Consider the following 11,403-nt stretch of genomic DNA (forward strand, 5'->3'; position numbering starts at 1 on the left):
GTATTATTACTTTTTTAACCATGAGTGTCCTTTGGCGACAATGTCCTCCCAGTGTCTATCAGTCTTTTTACACCCAGCAAAATATTCTTTTAGTTTGTTGATGAAAAAAATATTATTTAGACTCTCCTTGTTATAATTTTTTACCTTTTATTGCTATTTACAAACTATGATGAAATCAACACCTACCACATACTTACACAGTTTGGCGGGCTGGGATCCAGAGGGTATTACACATTTTAAGTCCCAACATTCCTACCTCTTCCCTGCCCTGCAGAAGTGTTTGAGAATGCCAGCTTCCCCAAATCCCCAGCAGCACTATGCATTGCCAGGCTTTTAAACTGGAAGAAGATAGCTCATTATAGTTTTAATTTACATTTCTATAATTACCAGTTAGGTTGAACATCTTTTCCCATGTTTATTGAATTTTGCTTTTCTTGTGCAGATTGCTTATTCATTTACAGCCCATTTCTCTACCGAGGTGTTTGTCTTTCTCATATCAATTTCTAAGAACTCGGTGTAGATTCTAGATGCAAATCTTGATTTACCGTATATATTGCAGCTACCCTATTTGTCACCTATCTTTTTAACTTTGCAGTAGCTTCCATCATCCCAGAGCTATGGTTTTCGTGAGATCACATCGGTCAGCTAGCTCTTTAATGGCTACCGGCTTTCTTAGTATGACTTCCAGAATGCTAGCACAGTGTATGCGAGGCACTCTCAAGACTGAGTCTGGATGCTTTCTTGAAGTAGGGATGTTGGGTAACATTGGAAAAGTAGAGTGCGTTTTCTCCGCTCTTACTGTGCAGTAAGCAACAGACATCCTGAATGACTTCAGAACTTGTAGAGCTCTCTCCCTGAAACATCCATTCTGCAACAGACAGCCACTCGGTCTCCTCTAATCCAATTCGCTGCTTAAACACTCTACCTTCGTATCACCAATCCAATAGGGCAAGGGCTCAGTCCCTATGACCTGTCTCTTCATGCTAGATTCCAATTCCAAACCCCACGTTGTTCTATCTGACACACTAGCTATAAACAAAGATTCCCACAAACCCCTCAGCAGGTTCTATTGGTATACTAGGTTGGCTCACAGATTTCAAGGGAACACAGTGATGCCAGACACTGGCAAGTCTGGGGCTCTGGCTCAGAGGGCGCGCATGGCGCTCTATGGTTTAATTCCCAGCCCTGAATAAACTAGATGCATGTCTGAAATCCTAGTGCTTGGGAGGTGGAGGCATGTGGGCGTCAAAATCCTTCTCTGCTATGTAAAGGACACCCGGACTAGCTATATAGGATCCTGTCTTTAAAACAAAACTTTTAAAAGTAGAGAGAAAGAAGTTCACAGGGAGAGGTATATGGTAAAGGGCTTGGGACATCCATGGCCGACCTCCAGGGGACCTCTACATTATCAGCTATGCAGAAGGCCTTTAAGTTTTAATGGATGCTTTATTGTGTAGGCATGGGTGATCACATCTCCTCTCCCTAGAGGCTGGGGAGCAGGACTAAAAATACTCCTTAATTTTCTCAAGGTCTTTTGGGGACCTAACCAAAAGCTACCCAGGGCCTCTCAGCCATTTTGTCAATTCATTAACATATAGAAAGATGCCATCATTTTGGAGATTTCAAAGACTTCTGGGCTTGTATGCTAGAAAACAAGACAAGTACCAAATATATGTATTTCACAATATCACATCTGTGTTTTATTTTCTCCTTTCATACTAATGGGGCATATTTTTGCTTGTAAAAGCCAAATCTATTCTTACATAAAGCCCAAAGCCAGAATATTCATATTTGTTCCCTTCATCTGAAAGCAAGAAAGAATGGAGGCTTCTTGTCTCAAAGCCGACAGCTGAATCAGTTTAAATAAGGATAGATGAAAAGACAATCTGAGTAGAGTGGGTGGAACAGGTCCACTCCTTTAAAAACAAGCTCTTAGCACTGAGGGTCTTGTAGCAACCCCTCCAATAAATAGTTGTTTAGAAGCTGTGAGTCTGTGACTAGAATGCTACTATTTTTTTTATTATTCTTATAAATCATGAAGCTATATCATATCAATAATAGATAACTTTTCAAAACAGGTAATAAATGGCAAATCAGGAATGGAACGCAGGTGTTCTGATATCAAGTCAGCTCCTTTTATGGTTTGTATTCTGTTTACCTAGCCAAGGAGTGTGAGTGTGCATTCGTGCTTATATGCTTTGTGTGTGTGCATGTGTGTGTGTGTGTGTGTGTGTGTGTGTGTGTGTGTGTGTGTGTGTATGTGTGGATGCTTGTCTACAAATAATTACAATTTTTGTATAAAAGAATGATCACTTTTTTTTTTCATTTTAGTCAATGTGTTTAGGAAATGAGCGTTCTAGTTGAAATCTTGGCCACCAATCTTTGATTTCCTTGAATATGTCTCCCAGTGTTCCTCAAGCACTCAGATAAAATGTGTGCTCAGTAGAGCAAGGCTGACAATCTAGAAGTGGGAACTAATTTATACTTATAAATACAGGCAAATCTGGAGGAGCCAATAAACTAGTAAGCTAACGATGTGGTTTCCTGTTACCTGGGGACAACTTTAGCTTAAGTGGGGTTATTCCATTTGCTTTAAGGAAATTTGGGTTTACAAGATTATAATGTTATTATGTATTCAACATGGTCAGTTTGGCTGCTGTGACCTACTTGGTTATAGGGAAAATACAGTGTTTCTGACGTTAGTAATGGGGAAAAGTATAGGCTTCCTGGAGATAAAGAGACCATGTCACCGAATTACCCAGAGGACCAGCAGAGCCCATCCATGTCTGCATGTGTGAGGTTATCCCATGGAGCACAGCCACCTACAGGGTATGATGTGGGTGGGCAGATGGAGTTAGACAGGAGGAACAGAACACGCACTTCCCATGTGCTAGCTCAAGGGCTTGGCATGTATGTGTCACAGCTCCTGCCCTTCAGGACTGATTCTTTTGCCCTCACTCAGGTAATGTACCAGCTAAGACCCCGTGCATCCTTAGAGTGGGTCTGGTGCCTCTCTTTGGTACTTTGAGATCCCTCTGTGCGTGTGTTGTGCTACATTGAGCCCTCTAGCATGAGCTTCAGATTGAGGACAGACACAATGTCAATGATAACAATGGCCAGTTGTCATTCAGTGTGCCCTGTCTCCCAGGCCCTGTCTGAAGCTTTGCAACATGAGCACGTTTAGAACTCCCTAGAACCGCCCCCCTCCCCCCCCCCCCCCACTTCACAGGCGAAGTAAGAAAAGTACAGAATAACTTAACTAAGTTAATAAGGTTAGGCCAGTTGTCTGTGGTCCCTCAGCTGATGAGCGATAAGGGTTGGCACAGATTTTCTGCTGTCTGGCTCCCAGCACATGCTCTTACTTAACAGGTGTAATGCCTGTGTCTGTCTTGAAAACATCAGTTAAGTGAAAGGACAATTGGCTTATTTCACCCTGACAATGATCTCGCAAGATGACACAGCTTTATGAGAATACATGGACAGCTAGGAAGAGGGACAATCCACCTTCCTGCTCAGGTCTATGCTTTGAAGTCCTTTTTATTTCTATAAATGCATTCGTATTACTATCTGACCTGGATCAGTCCCAAGGAGCAGATGAAGAATCTCCATTAAATGAACATTTGGGCAAGTAACCAAAGGAGCAGCTGATGGCATGGGAATGGTGAGGACACAGCCAGGATAACGGCTTTTCCTATCTTCATCTTTTAGGAGACCTGATTTTTATATTCTCTCCCTCTCATAGAATAATAAATCCTGGGTGTGCATGTGGGGGAGGGGATTTCCCTTAAGAACTGCTTAAAAGAATAAGATAATGGTGACAGAAAAAGCCAACGTAGTTGGGCTCAAATTCTAGTTCGCTTAACAAGGCTGTTGAGAGAATTGAAGAGGTTAGTTTGCAGAAAGCACTTAGGATGATTTGTAACATAGGCCAATACTCAGCTGCTGCTGGTGTTATTTTATAAGTATGTGTGGCACCTGGACAGAGCAGTAGGCGAGGAGCCAACGCCTCAGAGTCTCAGTCTCATCTCCTTCACTTAGGCCAAATTCAGATGGCCCCTGCCTTATGGCAGGTTGACTTCATGGTGGTGTGAAAGTGGCCTGCGTTCAGGTGCACTGGCACAGTTCCAGTCTTTCCAGGGCTAGGGTGACATGGGACGATACTCTCTCAGGAGACTATGCTGTAACAGTGAGCTGGCGCTCCCATCAGCCACTTGATCAGAAGGGGAAATAGTCAGTGTTCTATGTGGTACAGAGATGACAGGCAAGCAGCAGTGCCCAGTGCATTTGAGACTTACGATTCATATTTTCAACATGTAACAGTTTCTAAAACTGTAACTCCATTGTAAGTTAAGGGATATTTACATATCTACATGTCTTCCTTTCTTTTTCTTTTCTTTTATCTTTCTTTTTTTTGATTAGGTGTTAAGTAGCAATGAATTGGGCTTGCTAAGGCCCCACTTCCCTTATGTATATATATTTAAAAGATGAGTTTATGAAGGCAGAGCTCTGTTCCATGGAACCGGCATTGCTCATGATTGGCCTGCTGGGAATAGTAAGTTGTGATGACAGGAAGGAAGTCTCCTGCCTAGACACACTGAAGCCACAATCATCACTTACCAGAAAAGGGCAGGGATGGTAGAAGCTGGAGGCTAATTTGAGAACAGAGAGGCTGTGCAGAGGTGAGAGGCCTTCCCATGCCTTGCTGGCTGGCTGTTCAGACTGTTCCAGAGGCTATCACAACACCCACTAATAACTGCAGTTATGCCTCATACTTCTTTATTTTTTTAAAATAACATTGTCAAGGCTCCCCGGTGCAATTTATATAAGTTTGGTTGTTGTTGTTAAGCAGACTATCCAAGAAGAAATTACATCTGTTTCAACATTCAACACGTTGCTTCTTAACCTCCTCCAGTAGATGCTAGTGAGATTAAAGAAGGCTCCCTCTAGTTCTGAGGAGCTAAAAAAAAGTCTCTTTCCATTTTTAAATTAGGGGGTGTACTATTCAAGATTCAGACAACCAAAAAGAAGGACAAATGGGCATGGTGAGTGGGTAGATAGTTTAATTGATCAAATTGAAAGAGTTACAAGAATCTGAGTCATACTCTTGTAGAGGGCAAAAAATCCTGTAGCCTATCAGGGTAGGCAGGCAAATGGGAGACACAGGAACAAGCTGACACAGCAGTTTGGACCTGAAGACCATTTGCCAGCAGAACCCCCTAGTCCTGAGGAGGCTAGCCTCTTCCCCTTAAGACTGTCAACAGATTAAGTGAGGCCCACTCCCAAGATGAGGGGTACTTGCTTGCCTTGCTCAACATCTACTGATTTAAATGTTAATATACTTCTTAAAAGACCCTCATAGAAGCATCTAAAATAATGTTTGCCAAATATCCGAGTGCCCTCATGTAGATCATGTTTATGCATTCAATTAACTACCATAAAGATGGACTTAACGTCAAAAGCATTTGTGGAGGGGGGGGGGGGGACAAAGTTACTAGAGTTTGCTGCCTGCCCGCAATAAGAGAACCTGTCTCAAGGGAGTTAGGTGGACTGTCAAAGACCAGGATATCAGATGTCATCCTGCGTCCTCCGCACAGCACACAGGCACACACTTGCACATCACATTCATACACATACAGAAAAGGGCATTTGTAGCATATATGATGTTCTTCTCTATTAACATAGTTTGTTTTACTAGCATAATTTTGAACATTAGATTCTCCTCTCACTATTAAGAACCCCTGTCCTGTAGATTGTCAATTGTGTGTATACATGACAGAGTCTCAGTAGGTAGCTATCCTAGGCTGGTCTTGAACTTAGGAATTCCCCCTGCCTCAGTCTCCCACCTGCGAGGAGTACAGAGAAGTGACACCAAATCAAGGGACAGAAATTGAAAGAGATGCAGAGTAAAGATGGATATTAGAACGGGACAGAGCCTTATCTGACCGCAATTTGGCAGAGTACAAAGAAGAGTATGTTTTGAGTATCGGTTCTATTTTCTCCCTTATCATCCTTAAGAATAACTTTGCATGTAAGCGAGAAGGCATGTGCCAGGCTGCTCATTACACTATTGTAAGGAAAGGAAAACCTGGAAATAGCCAAGCCATTGCCAGCAGAGAAAAACAAGCAGCTAACAAAACATAAAAGAGATGTTGACAGCTCTCAAAATTAATGCATGATCTATAAAAATAATCTGCTTGTAACTCTATGACATATAGATAGCTGAACAAAACAATGACAAAGATATCACTTAAAATCCCGATTTACAATTGTACATTAGGATCTGAATACAAAAAAAAAAAAAAATTCAGCCTGTCATCCTGATAGTAAGTGTTGCCACTAGAGCAGTGAGTCTCAATCTTCCTAATGCCATGAGCCTTCTGTACAGTTCTTCCTGTTCTGGTGATCCCCCCCCCACCAACCATAAAATTATTTCATTGATACTTTCTAACTATAATTTTGCTACCGTTGTGCGCTGTAATGTAGATATCTGATATGCAGGCTGTCTGATGTACAATCTCTGGGAAAGGGGTCGCGACCCACAGGTTGAGAAGCCATGCTCTAGACTGACTAGTGTTTACAACATTTGAATTTTGTTTTATAATGAAAAGATGCGGGTTAGTTACCGTCAAATTCAAATATATTGAAAATTATAAATTTACAAACTATTCTTTAATTTCAAGTATTAGAGGCTGGTCACGAGCCCTGGTGTGTTACCTACAGGCATTAAAAGGCTCGTTATCACAGAGTTTAAGCAGCATTTCTAACTGAAATTTATATTGAAAAGTTAAATGCTACATATGTGCAATATTAATGTGATTTACAATGTAGAACCTCATCTCTTGTCAGAAAGTGGCTGTATTTTATGTGAAATCAGAAACTGGAGTTTTGATAAGAATGCTCTCCTGGTTTGGATACTATAAATAGATGTGAGGCCTAATTTTAATTCCCGTGATAGGAGTTTGAAAAGGAAAGCTATATTACTCTTTCCTAAAATGTTAGTTGTGTTGCAAAGCAATCCCGAACCTCGATGGCACCGTTTCTCACAATTGCACGATATTAACCAAGGGAAAGCGAAGGCAATAACACCATGATCTAATAAACACTGTTCCTATGGAAAGGCTAACAAACAACTGGATATATTTCTCTATAATCTCATTAAAGAAATGAAAGGGCCCTCTAGGCAGCCAAAGACTAGAAATTATTTTTTGGATGCTTTTATTACACTGATCAATAACACATGTGGGCCTTTTATGAGATAGACCCTTGCTTTCGAGAGAAAATGCGGCAGCCATGGTAATAAAATGACTTTACATCTACTTTGATTCTTACATATGAGCTTAAGTCAGTTTGGGGGTGGGGATGGGCAAAGGAAAAAAGAATTTCCAACAGCTTCCTCCGTCAACGAGAGCACCTCTTCTCGTCAGCCAGCTGGCCAGATTCTTGGCCACTTGACAAGAACACGGGTCTAAAAGGAAGGAAGCTGCCCCCAGTCAGGATGTGGTTTCCTTGGTATTTTTATGGTGCTGATGTCTATCTCCTCCTCCCCTCCCCTTCCTCCACTAGATCCAGGTCACTGCGTCTGGGATTCTTTTTATTACTTCCCTTTTTAATACAGTATCATTTTAGATCTTAAGTCTGCTGGCATAGGGTCATGCTGCCTGTTGAGTGTGGCACAGGCTTAAATACACGCATGGTTTAATGTCCTGCTGTTACCACCTTGAAATTTATAGTGGTTTTGTTTTGGAATCTATGTTTTGAGATGCCCACTGGAGCAGGAGAGTGTGTGTATTTGAGCAGAGGGTGTGTAAACCTGAGAGTCCCTCATTTCTTGCTCACTGTGTGTACAAGTGGCTTTCAAGACACACCGTGGGTACCCAGCTCAGGTGCTCGAGGTCAGTGAGCATGCTCTGTAGCAGGCAGAATAAGAGGGACACCAGACACCTCGAAAGTCCTGTTTTGTTCTAACTAGAACTCGCTTCTACCCACTGAGAAGACTATGGTATTCTAACAAAACCTACAAAGGCCCTATGGGGCCCATATCACTTTGCTGTATTAGCTAACTACCTAAGCTGCCATAGTAACCAGATAGGGCACAGTAGCTCCTTTTCCTTTAGGCTTTCCTTAGCAATAACCCAAAGGCAGACAGTGTTAGCAGAACAGGCACGTATAAAGATGGGAAGTGAAAGGGGCCTGTCCACCGCTCTGGTAAGAGTGAAATGTGCACCTATGTAAGACTCTGAAATATGAACTATGGAATGCCAGTGATTCTGAATACAAAATTAATGTTCTTAAATGTGTTTTTAATGTGCATAAAGGTGGATGGCAAAAGTGAAAATTTAAAATTGTTCTTTATTTATAATATTATTGCATAGCAAATCAGAACACCAGGACAAGCTGAGAGGCTAAGAATAGAAGGCAAAACTTTTGTGTTTTAGTCCCACGAGTGACACCCTTTTCCATCTTTTCAAACTGTGGGCCCCAGATGTCTAGTCTGCTTTGTACCAGACTTTGCAAATTACGTATCTAGCTCTGGCTCAAGTGTCTCACTGAAGATGTCTCTGATTCCTGCCATGGCCTATTCAAAAGCAATTCCTCTTTGCTTTTCACTGCTAATTATTTGTAAACCCATGTTTTGTACTTTATTTGTTCTTCATCATGTTTGGAATTACAGTTTCTATACGACTGACTATAGCTACTGCTAGCATAGTGTGTGGTCCAGCTGCCTAGGAGTGATGATGGGGGAGCTATATACACAGCACAGTGATTCTCTACATGTGCTCTGAGGACTGGTAGCATCAGCATCACAATAGCAGTATCACAATAACACAAATCTGTGGGTCCCACCTCTGTGAGTGTGAAGCAGCAGTGTGTGGCCAGTCCTTCAAGGGACTCAGACACATGTGGCAGTGTGGGGACACTGCTGAGGGACATGAGCTCGTGGAACTGCTTCACTGGTATTCGAATCCTGGGTGGGCCACTTACCATCTATCTCTTTGACACTGAGAAAACCTTTGACACTGAGAGACACGCTGAGACTCTGAAACAAAGGAAGGAAACTCATCGTACCTACAAATGACCTCTGCTTCAACCTCCATTTCTTGGGGCCTGACATTTCTATTTCATTGTAATGTGGGAGAAACCAGAATATGGCATTAGGTATGGTGGGTTGCCTGCCCTCTTTTGATGAGCTCTGAGGAATGTATTAAGCATGCAATTTAATCAAATGGTGGTAGCCAGGATATGAGGGGAAAGGCAGAAAGAGATTTGTGGCTTTATACTATTTACCTATTGTTTTTAATTTTATTATTTTATCTATAATGCCAAAACAAAATTCTAGTTTTAGTCATCTGAAACTTCCATAGCATTAAATAGGAATGTTAACATCTATCTATCTATACTGTCATTTTATATTAATCAAGCAAAATGTAAAGCCAAGAATTTAGAGTAAACACTAAAAAAAAAAAAAAAAATAGGTTCTAGAGAAAGTACAAAGGTAAGTAACTGAAAGTACAATCAGGAAACACATAGCATTCTCTCAAGGTTATTTATTAATAACAAGATGAAGAAAACCCAATATTATTCAACAACTTTGTACAAAATAAAGGGCGGATCAAAACTCTGGAAAGTGGCAAACTGAATATTACTTAAAGAAAGGCTCAGCTGACCTCAACCTACAGCACACAGACCAGTGTCACAGCTCATGTTTGCTTTGGTATTAAGTTTTCCAGATATTGATAAATGGTTGGCACTTGAGAAGATGGAGGAAGACCAAAAGATGAAGAATAAAGACTTAGAAATTGATACCCAGTACTTTCTTTCAAATTCTCTCCCTTTTGCCATTCACCCTTATGTTTTATTAACTTTGAGAAACTCCCTTGTCACGGTTTGCTTTCTGCTCCCGGGACACTGGTGATGAGTTAGCTTCAGAGCCAACATCATTGGCTTGCCCTTGACTCCTTGACCTTCCTCAGATGCAGATGGGGTATCAAATGCAGGCTTCGCAGCATCAGTTGCACTCCTGGCGTGTTTATATCCTGCTTCTCAGAAAGTCTTTGAGCTAGAGAATGAAATATTCTTTCCTATAGGAGCCTGCCTTTATCGATTCTTTTTCATTCTCCTCTGGAGGGTTATAAGGGCGTGGAGGAATGCTTTCTAAATGAGCATGGTTTTATTGGATTTGAAATTTTAATGTCATGAATAACTCTGGGTGTATCTCAAGTCGTAAAAGATTCAGAACTCAGTTTTTTCCTTCACTGTTGATCAGATAGAAACCCCATGTATTTTCATACTTAAAAGGAATATTGTGAAATTATTTCTGTAAATAATATAAAGATCATAGCATTGCCGTGCACTTACTAGTATCAAGCACATACAACTGGTGTCTTTTTGTTGTTGTTGTTGTTGTTGTTAAGTTACTATCCATTTCAGAGTCAGTTCATGAAGATGTAAGCTCAACTTGAGTCACAAGGAGAACATATCCATCTTCCTAGTACACAGAACCCTTCCACTGTATGGACGCAAGGAGAATTGGTGGCGGTGGGAAGATCCAACCACTCAAAGCCCTCACACAAGTCTGTCTCACATCCCACACTTGGGATCAAAAGAAAAACATGTATCCATCCACTACAACTCTCCTATCTGCTGTAGACCCATGGCCAGTACAGAAATGCACACTGCCACCCAGCCTGTTTTAGACGCTGAGAGCCTGTGCAAGTCAACACAGTTAAAGCAAGCCGTGGAGCCTTTAGGATGCTGGCTCTTCTGCTTGCAGTGTGGACCTGGGCAGCTAATCTCTGCGTAGTCCAGAAAACATGTACATGAAGTTTGGAAGCCAGCCGAGTCTACGCAGAGATTGAGAAGGTGGTGGGGACGGGCTCTGTAAGGTGCTCCCCTTAAGGCCTTTGTTCCCTATCTGTGTCTTTGACCTATAAGCAAATATTAAGTTTTGCATGATGAAAATAACTCAGCCTCTTAATTTCATTTTCCTGCTCGGATCCTACAAGCACCAAGGCCTGAGCATTTGAGCCTACGACTCATTTCCCTGTGGATTCTGGCTGATAGGGTGGGCTTGAGGAACGGGGCCTAGGTCCAGCACGTCCTCCTTTGTGATAGCCAGTTTATTCTGCAGAATCTCTGATGGCCCAGGAGGTCAGAGACTCTATGTTTTTTTTTCCATCAGATCAAATAAAAGACAGCTGGGGAGAGAAATTTCAGAACTAAGGGGCCTGGTAATTCTCCATAACTTGTTTTCTTCTGAGAGGCTAGAGCCCATCCATAGCTGTACACCTCCCTGGAGCTATGACATGCTTTCTGACTTTACGTCTCTGTAGGTGTCTCTTTCTAGGTTGAAGTGATAATGACTTTTAAGTCTAAAATCCTAATATGAAATGAAATTTTTAAAAA

Source organism: Acomys minous (genome assembly GCF_964271855.1).
Source record: "Acomys minous genome assembly, chromosome: 2".
In the NCBI taxonomy this organism is placed as follows: domain Eukaryota; kingdom Metazoa; phylum Chordata; class Mammalia; order Rodentia; family Muridae; genus Acomys; species Acomys minous.